This window comes from Pelodiscus sinensis, chromosome 5, assembly GCF_049634645.1.
Source record: "Pelodiscus sinensis isolate JC-2024 chromosome 5, ASM4963464v1, whole genome shotgun sequence".
Lineage (NCBI taxonomy): Eukaryota > Metazoa > Chordata > Testudines > Trionychidae > Pelodiscus > Pelodiscus sinensis.
The window spans coordinates 56,326,652-56,343,591 of record NC_134715.1 but is presented as its reverse complement, the minus strand read 5'-3'; the positions used below and the strand labels follow the sequence as shown (position 1 = coordinate 56,343,591).

The following is a 16,940-nucleotide window of genomic DNA, read 5'->3' as shown; positions in this document are numbered from 1 at the left end:
AATCATTTCACCATTTTTACATTTTAGGAGATCCTTTTGCCTGCCTATAACTGGAATTCTTTGGTTCTATGAAGTAAAAAGAGATTCAAGTAAGTAGCTAAAAGCCATGCAGATCAATAACTTTTGATGAGCGCTGAATAATGTATGTTTGTTTAGAATCATATACAGGCAGTCCCCGAGTTACGCGGATCCGACTTATATCGGATCCGCAGTTACGAACGGAGCCCTCCCTCTCCCTGGTCTCCAGCAGACCAGGGAGAGGAAGCAAAGCGGCGGAACATGCGGGCAGCAGACAGCCCAGACACGTCTGGGCTGTCAGCTGGCTGCGTGCTCCACGGCTTTGCTCTGGGGACTGCCTGTATGTAGATTATATCTTAGTGGCACTCTCTTCAAAAGTGAAGCAATTTCCTATTTGCAGCTGTGCTTGTTATTGTGTCTATAATTAAGCAGTTATTTTTGTTCTGAGATATCTAGGTGTCTCTACATAGCATTTAGTTCTGCATTCTCTTTCACTCATTCCTACCCCTCTCCCCATTAGTTTGCCAGTATTCTCTGGCCATTTTGCTAGGTCACTTAAAATATAAACATAGAAGAATGTAACATATTGGGAATATTTGTTACCAGTATACCCAAAACTAAATTAGCATGAACATCATAAAAAAACACCACATTCAGAAGAGGAAAGGGAATTTAACACTGTGTAATGTAATTTATATTCACGTGTTCAAAATCTTTTTAATGGACTCTTAAATTGAAATGAAAAGCAATTTGATCCATATGTATTTAGGAAAATCATTCAGAAATAAAGTTGGCCCATTGCTTGTGCCAAACTTGAATCTTCTTTTTCTACTTCACTATAATTTCTTGTCATCTTAAGCAAGTGGGATGGGAGTGAGGGAAAGGGATTTAAATTACTGAAGTGGAAATTTGCCTAGGGATCACCAGGGGGCATTGCTCAGAGATGTATTTCCAAAGTAACATTTCAGTGTTTTGTTGTATCTTTAGAACCACAAGCTGTGATCATAGACTTCCTCAGTTTCCCAATTCTGTTTTATATTGACCCATGGCTTCCAAAGTATCACAAACATCAGACAATTTTATCAGAACGATATGCCAATGTCTCTCACCTCTACACTACGTGGTGTCTTTGTATCATAGACCAGCATGCATTCTTCCTTTCTGCTTTTCTATAGAAGAGTGAATCTCCTCTGAAGTAAACATGCCCCTGCCCCGGGCTTCCTAGAATCAGCTGCTGATCAATTTCAGCAGCAGCTGACTTGGGGATGCCTGGGGTTCTTAAGTTGAATCTGTATGTAAGTCAGAACTGGCCTCCAGATTCAGCCGCTGTTGAAACTGATCAGTTTCAGCAGCGGCTGAATCTGGACGCCAGTTCCGACTTACATACAGATTCAACTTAAGAACAAACCTACAGTCCCTATCTTGTACGTAAGCCGGGGACTGCCTGTATGTTTGTTTAACTTTCTCACTTGATTTTTTAAGTTTCTAGGTTAGATAACTGAGTTATTTGCTAGCAAAGTAAAACAGGGATTCACTTTTATATTTTTAAGAGGAAAAGTACTATCTAGGCACTCTTATCCTCTTTAATTAAAAAGAGTATTGTTAGGCAATCAAATACAGCGATCACATTGTTATTGCTTCCATAAAATATACATAAAATGCCCATCGACTACAATGGACTAATATATGGAAAATAATACTTGACATTTATTAAACAGTTTTCATCCAAGTTTCTCAATGTGCTTTACAATTTCCCTAATTTTACTGATCAGGAAAATCAGATCTAGATGTGCTAAATAACTTGCTCAGTCACACAGCAGACATTTATAGAGTTCTGGAGCAAATCTAATTCCTTGCTTCCAATTGTTGTGCTCTAACCACTAGACTAGGGATGTTAAAATAAGGTTAATTTACTAATCAAGGAGCTAATAGAATTTTTATCGACTACTCAATTAGTCGATAGGGGAAGGCAGCCCAGCTCAGTGATGTCTCATGCCGGGTCCGGGACCAAACCCCTCTATGACTCTGCAATTTAAAAGGCAGTCAGAGCCAGGGGACAGGTTACTCAGATCCTACTGTCTTTTAAATTGCAGGGCCGCAGCGGAGTTTGGCCCCAGACCCAGCACAAGACAGGACTGAGCCAGGCTGCCTACCTGGCTGGAGTAGCCCCTGTCTGCAGCAGCCCAGGCCGCTGTGGACAGGGGCTGCTTCACTGCAGTAGCCTCTGCCTGGGACCAGCCCAGGCCATTGCAGACAGGAGCTGCTCCAGCCAGGCAGGCAGCCTGGTTCAGGGTCTGGAGCCAAATCCTGCTGCAGGCCTACAATTATAACCTGCTCTGCTTCATGGCAGCTTCCCTTAGCTTCCCCCTACCCCCTGCACTGCATAGAGGTAGCAACAAGAGGAGTCAGGCAGCACTGCGGAGATGGTGCTGGGAGGAACCAGTTTTTAAGCTGGCTCCCGCTTCCCCCCCTTGCTGCTTCTGATAGAGGCAGCAAGTGGGGGTAAGAGAGAATGCGAGTAGTTGACTCAACTTCTCACTTACATCCTTACACTAGACCAGGCATGTCAAACAGGCCTTTGGAGGGCCGCATGCAGCCCGATCGAAATTTTTTGCGGCCCACCACTACATTTTTATAAAAGAATAAAGTGCGGCCCGCTGGCTGCTCGGAGTATGTGGCCGAGAGCAGATCACAGCCAGCTGACCGGCTGCTCTGGGCACAGCACCGCAATGACTGCTCAGGGCTAGCTGAGCCACTTGGTGCTCCAGTGACAGCTCACAGCTGGGCGGGCCGCTCTGCAGTGGGTGCTCCAGCATGTGCTCACAGCCGGCCAGCCGCTCTGCACAGGTATCAAGCACCTGCTCACAGCTGGCCACTGTACTCACGCCACCCCAGCGCCCGAGGAAGAAATGTGTGGCGGCGGCAGCTCTGGGACCTAGGCATTAGGTTGGGAGCGGTCTGGGAGTCCCTGGCGCTGGGGGTGGGAGGAGGCATTAGCTTGGGGGTGCCTGGCTCTGGGGGAGGCATTGGTTAGGGAGGCCTGGGGGGTTCTTGGCTCTGGGGGAGGCATTAGTTTGGGGGGGCTGGGAGTGCCTGGCTCTGGAGGAGGGATGAGGCATTGGGTTAGAGCAGGGAGAGGTCTGGGGTAGCAGAGGAGGATTGGGTTAGAATGGGGGGAATGGGAGTGCCTGGCTCTGGGGAAGAGGAGGAGGACATTTTGTTAACATTTTGTTATTTATTCATTCATTCTCAAATAAAACCACAAAATGTATATTAATTTTATGTCAATAAATATGTCACTTTTTTGCAATAGCATGATTATATGTTTATGCAAAATCTCAAACTTATAAAGTATCTGAAATTTTCACAGAAGCCTGTTCTATTGATTAACCACGGTCTATACTGGTTTTTATTTCAACAAAACAAGTTATGTATCATATAAAAAATTAAAAAGTACCTTAAATTTATATTTAAATTAAAAATTGTTTTATATGGGAAAATAATATTACACATCAAATTATTGTATTATATTAAAACAAGGCCTGAAAAATTATAAAATATACCTAAACAATCTGTAAAAGAGGGAGGAAGGAGGCACGCAACCAAAACATCTTTCTCCTAGAGTAGTGGAGGGAGCATCCTCTCCACTAGACTGATCTTCCTGGAGCCCCTGCTTCCTCCACCCTGCTCCTTACTTTGCCCTTCCTGCTTGCCCAGCTCACTGGCATGGAAAGAAGCTGCCTCTGCCAGCTCTACAAGTTGTGCTGCCCTACACAGACTAGCTAGATGGTCTTTAACCAGCTTGCAATCATCCACATAAAGCATTACCAAGCATTTTGCTGTTCTTGCTGCCTGTATGATACAGCCAATCTTTTTCGTAACATTCAGAAGTACATGAGTCTTCCATATCCAAAACAGTATGGTTAAGAATAGCTTGGCTGCACAACAAACTTGGAATCCTTTAGCAATGGAAAAAGTGACCCAATGGGACCCTCGGTAGTAGAATAGATAACAGTAAAATGTATTGCAACATCATATGAAAAAATCCCAAATTGGGCTAGCAATGAAATACAATAGTTGGCTATTTATATAAGAAATGTAATATGAAATTCCCCTTCACTCCCAGCAAAAATCACAGAATAATCCACCAGTGCATGTATACAACGCATAACCCAAAACAACAACAAAACCCAACACCCAAGTCCTGAAGATGAGTGCTGTGTTAGCGGTGTAAGCTTGTCTCTTTCATCAAATTAGGTGCCAGCTCCAGGGGTGCTTGGGAGCTAAAGCATCCATGAGGAAAAAAAAACCATCACTGGGTGCTGGCAGTCAAACCACCCCCCCCCCCCCCCCCCCCACACACACACCTCTCACCCACCGGCAGCCCATCTCCTCCCCTTTCCTTCTAGCACCTCCCACTGCAAACAAGTGTTTTGCAGCACTTGGGACTCTGGTGGAGTGGGGAGGGGAGCAGGAATGTGGTGCACTTGAGAGAAGGTGGGGCAGGAGTGAGGGACTGGGGGGAAAGGTTGGAATGGAGGCGGGAAGAGGCAGGGTAGGGGTCTGGGCTTGGAGGAAAGAGTGCAGTGCAGATGGGATGGGGCAGAGGAAGGGGTGAGAACTCTCTCAGAGGGGAAGTTAGCACCCAAGCTCACAAAACAGAAGTTGGTCCAATAAAAGTTATTACCTCACCCACCTTTTTTCTGTAATATCCCAGGAGCATATCAGCTCTATCAACACTGTAAAAAGACAAAAAAGGCAAGGCAATGTTTTTGGGTGAGAGGAAGATACAAACTAGGTTATATGTAAATATATGCATGTACATGTTGGACCCCATCCTGCACAACCACCATTCATGTTCTGCAGTGTTCACAGACAATTACAGTGTAACATCCCTCACACTCTTACACACCTCTTCTTCTACCTCCTTGTTGCACCCAGCAAGACCATGCTGCATTGAGTCATGCTTCAACTGTCATGCTGATTTTTCTCTTTAATTTCTGAGGAAACAGAGTAACAACAAAAATTCTGGGACATGGAAACATTTGCTTGTTGTCCCTCTGAGGCCTCTAGGCATAGCAGCACAATTCCTTTCTGCACTCCTAGGGTATGTCTACACTACGGGACAAAGTCGAATTAAGGTACGCAACTTCAACTACATTAATTGCGTAGCTGAAGTCAAAGTACCTTACCTTGGCTTTTGGCACTGTCTACACTGCAGGAAGTTGAAGGAAGAACACTCTTACTTCAACTTCCCTTACTCCTCATGAAAGCAGGGTTACCAGCATCGACCGGAGTGCTCCTTTTCATTTCAAATTAGCTGTCTTAACTAGATCACTAATTTGAACCCTGGAAGATCGACAGTAGCAGCTTTGATCTTCCTCTGCAGTGTAGATGTATCTTTACAAAGTAGAAGCAAACAGCATGATAAACCCTTGTTCCTTTTGCCTGCTTCTTGCACCTGGTAGCATCACATTGTTTATGTGAGGTAGGAGTGATGTTGCCTTCTTTTGGCAGCTCCACCAAAAGAATAGAGATGTATTGCTAGCAGAGCAACGAGAGTTCCTTCCTAGCTCAAGTATTCTTAGAACTTAAGAATTGTATTCTGCCAGAGGAAGAGAGAATGAGGCCACAAGCCAGTTGTTATGGTGCTCATCTATGATATGGGAGATCCATTTTCAAGTCCTTGTTCCAATAACTTGTGGAAAAGCTTCAACAGGAGAAACTGAGACTCTTCTCAGGACAGAGCAGTTAAGGTACTCCCTTTGGTATAAATCTCTGCTGCACATCTGGGGGAATGAGAAAGGGATTGAACCTTAGTCTTCTACATCTTGGCTGAGTACTCTAAGGCTATGTCTAGACTGGCATGATTTTCCGCAAATGCTTTTAAGGGAAAAGTTTTCTGTTAAAAGCATTTGCGGAAAAGAGCGTCTAGATTGGCACGGACGCTTTTCCACAAAAGCACTTTTTGTGGAAAAGCGTCCGTGCCAATCGAGACGCGCTTTTGCGCAAAAAAGCCCTGATCGCCATTTTCGTGATCGGGGCTTTTTTGCAGAAAACAAATCTGAGCTATCTACACTGGCCTTTTTGCGCAAAAGCTTTGTGCAAAAGGGACTTTTGCCTGAACCGGAGCAGAATAGTATTTCCGCAAGAAGCACTGATTTCTTACAGTAGGAAATCAGTGCTTTTGCGGAAATTCAAGTGGCCAGTGTAGACAGCTGGCAAATTTTTCCAGAAAAGCAGCTGATTTTCCGGAAAAATTGGCCTGTCTAGACACAGCCTAACTGTTGGGCAAAAGCGGGCACCTATTCCTCATACCTTGTCTATACTTACCCTGTCTTCCAGGGTTCAATTTAATGGGTCAAGTAAGGACCTGCTAAATCAACTGCTGATGGCACCCCCAACAACCCTGGTACTCCACAGGGTCATATAAGGAAGTCAACGGGAGAGTTTCTCCTGTAGACCTTCCACAACATAGATACTGCAGAAATTCAGCTTAACATACATGGACTCCAGCTACACTATTCTCGTAACTGGAGTGGTATATTTTGAGCTGACTTTCTCCCCCCAGTGTAGACCTGGCCTCAGTTATGGGACAGTGTTAGGTATTCCAAAGATTGGGGGGATTCATGGCTGTGAATCTCAAGCTGAGGCAGACACCTACCTCCAGTCGAGAGCTAGGCACTTCAATGGCTTTGAGGGCACAACTTAGGCCAGATATCCCTCCTTGACATTTCCTATTGGCTAGTTAAGGCCACGTCTTCACTTGTCATGCCGGAGATTGATCTTCTGGCATTCGATTTAGCAGGTCTAACTAAGACCCGCTAAATTGACCACTGAGGGGACTCCAGCCATCGTCGATACTCCTCACAGTTGCAAGGAGTAAGGAAAGCCAATGGGAGCATTTGCTCTTGTTGGCCACCCTTTGTGAAGATGGCACCAAGCTCAGCATAAGGTAAGCTTACTCCAGTTACAGTGAACCCTCGTTTATCGCGGTAGATAGGTTCCAAACCCGACCGCGATAGTTGAAAATCCGCGAAGTAGGGACATGTATATTTAACATGTATACAGCGAGCCCTCGCTACTTCGCGGTTCGACCATCGCGGATTCACGTATATACATAATGTAATGAAAAAAGTCCGCGAAGTCGTGAATCCGCGATGGTCGAACCGCGAAGTAGCGAGGGTTCACTGTACATATTTTACATAACTGGCGTTGCGTACCTTACCCCGACCAATCAGGTCTAGTGTAGACCTGGCCTATGGCAGCTCCCGGCTCAATATTCTTGTTTTTGTGGATCCCGTTCTAAGAAGCAGGGTGCCAAAATACTAGGCATTGCAACACTGAGACCAAGTCTCCATTGTGGATCTAGTGCTAGAAGCTTAAGCTCCATTTTCAAAAGTGACTTTAGCCACATTTTACTCATTACTGATTACCCAAGGCACAGAGTAAGGCACTTGATTAAGGTCAGAAAGTAAGTCTGTCAGAGAGCCAGGAAGAAATGCTGAGCAATTGGACAAAGAGTTCTAACCACTAGAGTTGGAATAAGAGAATATCCTGATACAATAAGCTCTAAAAATCAACTATTGTACATAGAAAAGTTGTTCCATAAGTGCAAATGCACAACTGCACTTCCAAAAAGTTTACTGTATTAACAACACCTTTTTAAAAATGGAGATGATTCAAGGTTTCACCAAACATTCATTTTTGGAGTCATTTAAACTCACATTTTTTAAGCAAAAACACTAGAGTATGTTCTTCTTGTAGTCAATGGAAGCAACATGTACACAGCAATATATACAGAGATACAGCTCATCAATGCAAAATGAGGGTAGGCCAACACAATTTTTGCCTATGTAGGAGTTAAATTCTGAAACCAAAACTCAAAAGCCACAAAACTCATAGTTAAGCATTAAGCCTCTCATACTAAGCCACTATGGGGTGCCACTTTAATGTTCTCCAACACCGGTTATAGTCAGGTAGGAGAAGATTAATCCTTCACTGACAATTTCCTTGCTTTTGTGAGTTTGCTTCAGATACTTAACGTTATCTAAAGGCTTTTTTGTTATGTTGAGTTTGAACCACATATGAGGATAAACCCATTTGACTATGTAGTTATGTAGGTGCTCTGTTGGATACAGAACTATCAATCACTTCAGTTTACTTTCAGACACAAAAGTGAATTTACTTAATGATGTTATACTATTTATCAGGACTTTATACAGTACAAGACAAAACTTGTTTAAAACATATTACTCAAGAGGTGATAAATAAAAAAAGGTTTTATGTGTGAACTGTAGATCTTCATGGATCTAGAGGAATCAGACATTCATACAAAGCATGAAGACAAAAGATCAGTTAGAAGTTAGGGACTTTTTAAAAAGTAAGAGTGCAATTTTGATAAAAATTGGCAGTCCTGCCCATTATCTCTGATCCCTTTATATACTCACTAGATTTACTTGGTGTTGCTTGGGTCCTTCAGGACAGGGGATAGGGATTCAGGAGTCAGGGCAGGGAGAGCTCAGGGTAGAGGGCTTGAAGTATGGCGGGGGGGGGAGAGCGGGGCCTCAGGTCAGGGGGTTGCAGGATTCAGGGCAGGGAGTGGGGAGTTCAGTGCCCAGCCCTGGCTCCAGCAGGATTCCTTAGGGAAGGGCTGAGGTGCCCAGCCCTAGCTGCCGGCTCCTCTACCAGGAGGGCAGGGGCTGGATTAGGGCTCCTCCAGGGAAGAGGGGCCAGGGCTGCACAGCTCTACCTCAGCCTCTTGCAGGGTTTCTCAGGGGTGGGAGCGGGAAGTCTGGGGAGGCATTTCGGGGGGGGGGAAGGCTGCCCTGGCCCCAGCTGGCCACTCTCTTCCTGGTGTGGCCGCCCTCCAATGGTCACTCTGAAGTATAACTATCCTTCCTATCATGTATTTGGCTATCATGGAACGAGGTACAGTGTTAAAAAAAAAAAAAACATTTTTCTTTGCGTTATTTGAAGCCAGCCTCTCTCCTGCTATATATGAAGTGCTAATTCGATAAGTTCTAAAAAGCAAGAAATCATGAAATCAAGATATGAATATGCCAGTTATTTAATTTCAATCACGATTCAAATACAATAACTTCTGTGTTGCTATTGTTTACACAGATATATTATTGGGTTAATACTCTATTAATAGAGCTATCAAGGTAAGGTTAATTCTTATCTCTTCTGCTAACTAACAAGTGTCAAACAATCATTATAATGGTAATCAGAGGGCACTGATCTTGTGAAAACTGAGACCACAGCAACACACAGCTGAGGAATCCAAAACAACAATGTAACCAGTATAGTAGATAATCCTGCAAAGCAATTAATCTGCATAAGATACTACTATCAAGTAATAAATAAAATTGCAATTTATATCTGAACATCAGATCAGGTATGTAACTCGGATATGGGGTAGCAGCCAGATGATTATAAACTCTTTTCAGGTTACAATTTAGTTACAGTTACAGGGTTAAACAATGTACTCTCATTTAGTCTTCCAACTGGACAGATTAACCATTATTAGTTACTACACTAGGCATATGCACCCTGCTGATTGCAGCTCTCCAGTGCCAAGTCATCTATTTCCCTGCTACTGCTATGCAGCAGTTGTTCCATTCACACTCCAGACAGCTTCCTTTCATGTAAGCATTACAAGCTCAACAACAGACCTCATTGTGGGGATTTCTATTTACACCATTTTTTGTTACTGAGACTGTGAAAAGAAACCACAAAAGATGGAGAATAGATGGACCGCTAACACACTAGACTAGAAGTCATCAACCCACAGCTCTTTGAGGTTATCTTCAGGTAAACTTGAAAAAATATACAAATATGTGAAATAATTTGGTGGTCTTAGTTACCACTGAACATATCAATATTACCAAGATCATCATCACAAGCAACAATAACTACCTTGCTCTATGCTTGAAAAGGCTTGCAGTGCATTTATGCGCTCAATTCCTATTGATTTTAATAGGATTTGGCTGCATAAATCCCCAAGTAACTCTTAAAAATATAGGGACTTGTAGGTGTCTCAGCACAAAGATGAAAAATTAAACAAATGTTAGGATAGAATATGATCCCTTCAGGCCAAAGGTAAAATGCCTCAGCAGCTCTCTGGGCTCCCAGCTGGGACCGTGTGGCCTCTGCAGCCCCGCTGCTGCAGGGTGTTCCCCAGAAGGGGCTACCCAGCTACCCCACGCCTCTGTTAGGGCTGGCCCCAATGCAGCCAGTGATTCCCTGGGATGTTCTTGGCCAGCGCTGCCCAGTAATTCCAGCCCTGCTGCTACCAGGGGTTTCCCGGGGTTCTGGCAGGGGCCACCTGGCTGCTGCCAGCCTTGCTTCTGCCAGAGGTTCCCTGGATGGGCCACCGGCAGCCATCTGCAGCAGGGGTTTCCTTGGCTGGGTCTGGGACTCCCCAGCCTCCTGGCCCACCTGACGCCGAGAATACCCCTACCGGGGCAGTGGCTCTCCAGCCATGCCTGGCCCCTTTAACTTCAGTGGTTCCCAGGCCAGGTAAGGGGCTCCCCAGCTGCTGGTCCAGCCTGAGCTCCCTGCCTATCATGTTGACTCCCACTGCTGCATCTGGTGCTCTTTAGTCAAGCAACATCTGTGGCCCTGCCGGACCACAGATGTTGCTGGACCAGAGAGTCCCAGACTTGGAAGGTTCAACTTGAATTACTGAATGTATTTATTACTGTTCCAAATGGAATGTCAGTTCAGCCATTCAACTTGTTATCCACTTTGCTTCTCTATCATTTTCCAATTACTTTAAAAAGTGGTGGTAGAAGAAATGGTAAGTGCAAAATACAGTTTTTGGCTTGTGCCTTCTGCTTTATTTGGTGGTCAGCTCGGCATTCACCCCTCTCTGATATGGGACACCGTGACAGTGAAATATTTGAAGGGACAGTGAGATATTTGTACTGGAGAAACAAATATAAATCATCTGTACTTAGTCAATGTTACCAATACTACTGAAGAAACAAGAAACTGGCTTGGGAAATTGCAATCTGTAACTGGAGAGCTGGTGTCCCTCACCAACAAGTTGGTCTAATAAAAGGTCATTTACCTCACTCGCTCCCTCATTCAGAACACCAAGGTCCTGGAAAAGTCCTTGGCGCCAAGTATTCCACATGTATTCCTGGGGAATCAAGCGTTAGCAGTAGCAACACCAAACGCGCCTTTGTTTTCAAGTCAGTGCATTTATCTCTTGGAGAGCCAGCTTGCTCCCCTAAAACACACTCATACTAAATACTCTGTGAAGGCGGGGGAGGGAGACAACTTTCTCCACGGGGCCACTTTTTAGTCACTGGCTGTATTTGCACACGACACACAAAGGACACGGGCATATACTTGTTTTGCTCACAGGCACTAAACTGGCTTGCCCACGCCAAAGAGGACAGCCCAAGCCAACCCGCCTCAGGAAAGGGCAGTTACCCAATTTGCATATGCAGCACAACCCGCACCGCGCTGCACCACACGCCGCCAGCCACCTGGCTCGTGCACGCAGGTTGCGCTGCTAGCTGGGCTGTTACCCGGCTCCACGCAACTCGCCACCCCCCATCCCGGCCAACTGGGGGGGGGAGCCGGGCCAAAGCCAGGCCTTGATTCGAGCTCCCCTCAGCCAAGGCTCCAGGCCTTCCAGCCATTTCCGAAAGTGGAACCCCCCCCGGCTGCCACTTCCCTTGAGGCTCCGCCTTGCTCCCCCCGCATCCAGGCGCCCTCGCTCGGTGCCACCGGGCTCCCCTGCAGCACTAGAGCGCTGGCCGGCCGGGAAGAGCAAGGCACTGGCCGCGGGGCACACTCGTGGCTCCCTGCCCAGCATGAGCCGGTAGCGGCGGCTCTGGAGCAGCAGCAGCTCAGGGAGCTCCAATCCCGCCCCATCCACGAAGCACTGCGGGGAGGTGTCCGCGCGGCTGGACCCGAGCCCGCCCCTACCGACAGCAATGGGAACAGAGCCAGGATTTTCAGCGTGGTTATTGATCATGGGGCGTCCGTTGTATAAATGGGAGCTGCGTTTGTATCAGCTGCGGGGGGGAGGAGTTTCACAGCATGTGGAAGTTGTACGAATAAGGGGAAATATCGTGGCTCTTAGTCTGGGGATCTGGGTCAATTCGCTGTAATGTTATCAATATTAATCCCACTTTTTAGCATTTCAGAGTTATGCAAAAAGAATAGAAACCGATCTCTCCCAGAGAGTTGCTGATTGATTGTCAGTTTCACCTCTCTGCTGTCTCTCCATAGATGTAAGCCAGATCTGCAACCCATTCTTGAGTAGTACTGACTCACCCAAGTAATATTGTATGCCTTACTCTGCATCTATGTACATCACAACCCTTTTCTAAATAAAAATCAGAAGCAAAAAGGAAAAACTACAGTGTAAGAAGAAAACTAGTGAATAATTCCTTATGCTCCAGGGGTATCACAAATTGATAAGCTGACTGAGGAAGATTGGAACAACTACATGTTATGGGTTTGAATGATCCTGAAAACCTTTACTAACCTGAAGAAAGGTTTGGCAAATCAAGCCTGTTTTTCTTAACTAGTATATTCCATCTCAAAGTTCTTTACAAATAGTAATTAATGGAGTTCTAAATGGCTTAGGTACATGCAGCACATCTTTTGTTACAAAGGGAGAGACTTAAAATGTGGTCAAAACAAACCACAAAATATAAGATTTTTCCCTTCCCCCTGCTTGCAGAAACCCTTAGATTTTGGGTTTGTGAACTGCCAGCCCATGCAGCAGGATTTTCTATCCCCCCCCCCCCCAACCTCCTTCCCAGGAGTATGTGCGTACATATGTACACACGCTGTAACACACACACATACACAGGTCCTTAGAACAGTGGTATTAGGTCTCCATGTAGGAGAACTGTTATATTAATTATAAGTATTATTCATTTGTATTGTGGTAATATCCAAAGACCCCAATCAGCAGCAAGGATTTTTTTGTGTAAAGTGCTGTACAAGTGCATAAGAACACATAGTGTCTGCCTGGATGGTCTTACAGTTAAATTTAAGACAAGATAATGGGTAAGACAAGATAATGGGTATTTTGAAAAAGATTTTTTGAAAAATGGGTTCAAAATTGTGTAGTATATGTTTACATCAATGTGATAATTATCTCAGAAGATGCAGTTAGCCACATGGCTTTGTTGAAGAGCATGTTAAAGAGAAAAAGAAGGCTGTCACTTACCCAAACAAAAGATTAATCCAGGAAGTAGGAAATTGTACAACATATTATCTACTTGTCTACAACCATATTTCCAGTCTGTATATTTTGCCTCAATGTAATTAGCTAGTCAAAAAAGGGGTGGGGGGTTACTTGTGGCTGTGTTTCATAGTTATGCAAATTTACAGATTGGAAAACCTCTTAGTAGTCTGTTTTCCAGTGCTGTACATTTTTTTTAAATGGATGCTACTGTTTTACACTTCATTAGAGAGTACTTTTCAACTGACAGACACTCTGAACTTGAGCTTTTTTGCTGTGTAAATAAATTCTAGTCTCTGCATTATCTGTCAAAGCTGTTGATGGCAAACAACTACTTTTGGAAGATAATCTTTATGGCAAGGATTTTGCGTATACAGCACTTTTTTGTTTTTCTCATCGTTCTTCATTATTAAGGAAATATGGATGATAAGAGGTGAACCCGTGGCAGAGCTTTTTATATAATGTTATGCTGAGCATGCTTTTCTATATTGCTATTAAGGTCTACAGCCTTCTAAAATGGACAATTTTTTAAAATCTTGATTTACTGACTTGGGTTAAAAGTGTCCCAATATTACTGCCACATTTCTTTGCCTTCCATGTGTTGGTGCACATATACAGAGACCATGGTTCAATACCATCAAATGAGTTACTTTTTTTCAAGTTTAAGTTATTTTTAGTTCAAGCACTCTTCTTGCTAGAGACCAGACCAACACGGAGACAGAATGTGTGTGCATTTGACATCTGAATAAAGGACCTACTGACTCCTGATTACATTGCCAACCTTTTGTACACAGACAGCACAAATAAGACTGATGAGTATGGAAACATTTTAACATAGAAAGTTATCAGTTCTGTAAGATGACTGGATACTTTAGTAGAATGCTTTTACCTAGCTACAAGTGCCATTTCAAATGAATTTTCAATTCCTGCTTTTCAGCATAACTGTGGCCATTTTAACTTGTTTTCAACTGACTTCTAGAGAGCTGTTTGCAATGTGCAGTTCCAGTACTGAGTAAGTTTATATAAAGTCATATGAATTAATACATATATACAGAGTAAAATAAAGTTCATGTTGTGTAACCCTTGCTGATTAGACTCATAGACCCAATATCTCTGCTGTCCAAGGAAAACTTTCCCTCCACTTTCTGTCCCCTTACTCCAAGAGAAAGTGAACAGGAGCTACTTGCTTAAGAGTCCCTCCTGCAACAAGCAGAGGTCAGTGGATGGGAAGGAGGAGAGCGTGGGATCATGGCAGGTAGAAGTCCAAAATACTTTTGAAACTCCTATTTGCATCTTTAGGCACAAAAATCTTTACTAATCTGGCTTTTACTCCCTCCCCAAAGTAAATGAGTATTTAGATGCAATTCTTCCTGCGGAACAGTACAGCTATATACCACCCATTATTCAGGGCAGATTAAAAAGTTACAGTCTAGCTCTAGATGGTCCTTTGTGCTAGCATTTTGCTGTAAATCCTGCTGGTAGGATTTCTATAGCAAACAGCACCATAGAAATGCCTCTAAATAAATAAAATGAATGTAAGAGTTATGCACACATGAGTAGTCCCATTGTAGTCAATATGTTCTCAGAATTTAGCTAAAATGTATTAACAAGATTTTAAATATATATAACTGACTGGGAAATGACAAATATTTTGTGAACACTTAAATAAAAATGAGTTTTTTGTAAAAAGGTTTAAAAATGTAGGTTTTAATGGGAGAAAACAGAATAGAAATTGGTTTTTAGTATTTCCCCTTTGTTTGTCTTTCCTTTTTTTTAAGACCTCTTTTTCCACTTGTCACTGAAAAGAAGAATGCATTTTCAGTTTTGATTTTTTTTTAAATTGCAGATCTTCACTTTTCAAATGTTAAAAATCAGAATATTTTGAAGAAAAACAAATATTAATGTAAAATGTTCTTCAAAACTAACCTGTTTTTTAAAGTTTTAAAAAGGTTTTTAAGTTTTAAAAAGGTCTCATATGCAATGCTAGATGTTTCACTCTCTGGGATTGATCCTTCAAGGCCTTACTTATGTCAGCAATTCTGTGGGTTTAGATGACTTCAGTAGAACAAATCACACCAGCAGCAACTGCTGAGGTAGGCTACATATTGGCAAACTCAACCTGATAATTTCATGTAATTTTATCCATGGATTTAAGGAAAAAAGTTAAAAGAAATTTACAAAATATTCAGCATTTTACTATACCATCCTAGAACAAGCAAAATTGCAATAGATATAAATTGTACTTCATGGTCTTCCCTTCTAAATAATAGCAGTTTCAGTTTTGAGGTCTTGATCCTGCTCAGACTGAAATTAATGGTAGAATTCCCCCCTTATTTTGGGGGAAATGAGATGAAGAGGGAGTCCATAGTTTACTTCAGGGAACTGTGGCATATGTATCCCATTGGTACAGAGGAAAGATGATTTTGACAAGGAAATCCATCTGACTACTCTAGATTATTAAACTATAATTAATGTCTGTTTTAGGCAGATGAGTTAAGATTATCAACAGATGCACAATGGACATGAGTAAGTTTGCATTTTAGTATCAGATATCAAACTGTTTTTTCAATACAGCAGTTCTAGCGATTTCCAGAGCCGTTCTCTGAAATGCTTTTTTAGATTTAGAAAGCCTAATCTTTTTTCTTCATTTTCTATATTAAGCATGAAGATGATTTACATGTCCTCTAGCATTTATCCATAGTAGAAAAGTTACAAAATACTGCATAAGTACTTCTTATTTGACACATTAAGTCAATTTAACAGTAGAACAAAATAATTATCTTCCCTATTACTAATTAAAGCAGTATAGTATTCTACTTGATAAGTTAGAGGTTATCTATATAGTAAAGTTAGTGCTTCCTATCTCCTTTCATAAGTCAAATATAATATAAAGGCATGTCCCTTAATTACAGGTTGTTTGGTTTTTTTTAATAAAAGACCAGCAAGACTAAGATGCAGAGAATGGGATCACATTATGCGATCAATTCACTTTTTCCCCTCCATCACAAAAGATTTTAACATACCCAAATATATAAGCTAGATGTCTCCCCATTCCTGCAATTTTAGGCCATCATTCCAGTATGCTCCACATGAAACAGAATGAGCATCTTCCTCTGTTAGTATATCATGTAAATCCAGTAGGGAGCGCTCTAAGAGCAATGTACTTTATTTCTAGGCGGAAGATGCTAAGTGCATCACTTTGAGCACTTTAAAATATTTATATTGAATGTGGTGTCAATAAAATAGCAGAAGTGATGATTTTATTATATCAGAACATCCACATTTCATGTGTCAGAAACATATACGTAAACATTCTCCCCATCTGCAGTTCAAAGTGTGGTCTGACTATGAGTCATTCAGCAAAACTCTACAGTGCTATTTGACACACACTCCTCATATCTGTGATAGAGCTCTCATATCATCTTTATTAAAGTGATATACTGCATTCTATGTGAAAGTCTAGAAAGATATTTTGATTTTGGAGATTGCCAGAAAAATCTGAGATATATTTATAGGAATGTATGCTTATTTTATTTATGACTAGATAGCCTTTTAACTTTGTGGAAAACAATGTAATTAAGGTAAATTTTTCAATATTCTCTAAAATAGTGGTTTTCAAACTTTTTTTTCTTGTGATCCACTTGAAGAAAATTGTTGATGCCCGCAACCCAACAATTTATAATTTGACTAGAGTGCTTTGGAG

At 42.6% G+C, this 16,940-nt stretch overlaps 1 long non-coding RNA gene across 1 annotated transcript in view; it reads right to left on the bottom strand.

Annotated features, from left to right (window-relative positions):
• Nucleotides 1-12,026, bottom strand: part of LOC142829603 (uncharacterized) — a 301,783-nt gene extending 289,757 nt beyond the window's left edge. Inside the window, exons 1-4 of the long non-coding RNA XR_012904172.1 lie at nt 11,965-12,026; nt 11,096-11,167; nt 4,931-5,018; nt 4,715-4,757 (exon numbers count right to left, since the gene is read on the bottom strand). This is a non-coding gene — a long non-coding RNA (uncharacterized LOC142829603). The remainder of the gene's footprint in view (nt 1-4,714; nt 4,758-4,930; nt 5,019-11,095; nt 11,168-11,964) is intronic.
• Between the last annotated feature and the right edge of the window lie 4,914 nt (nt 12,027-16,940).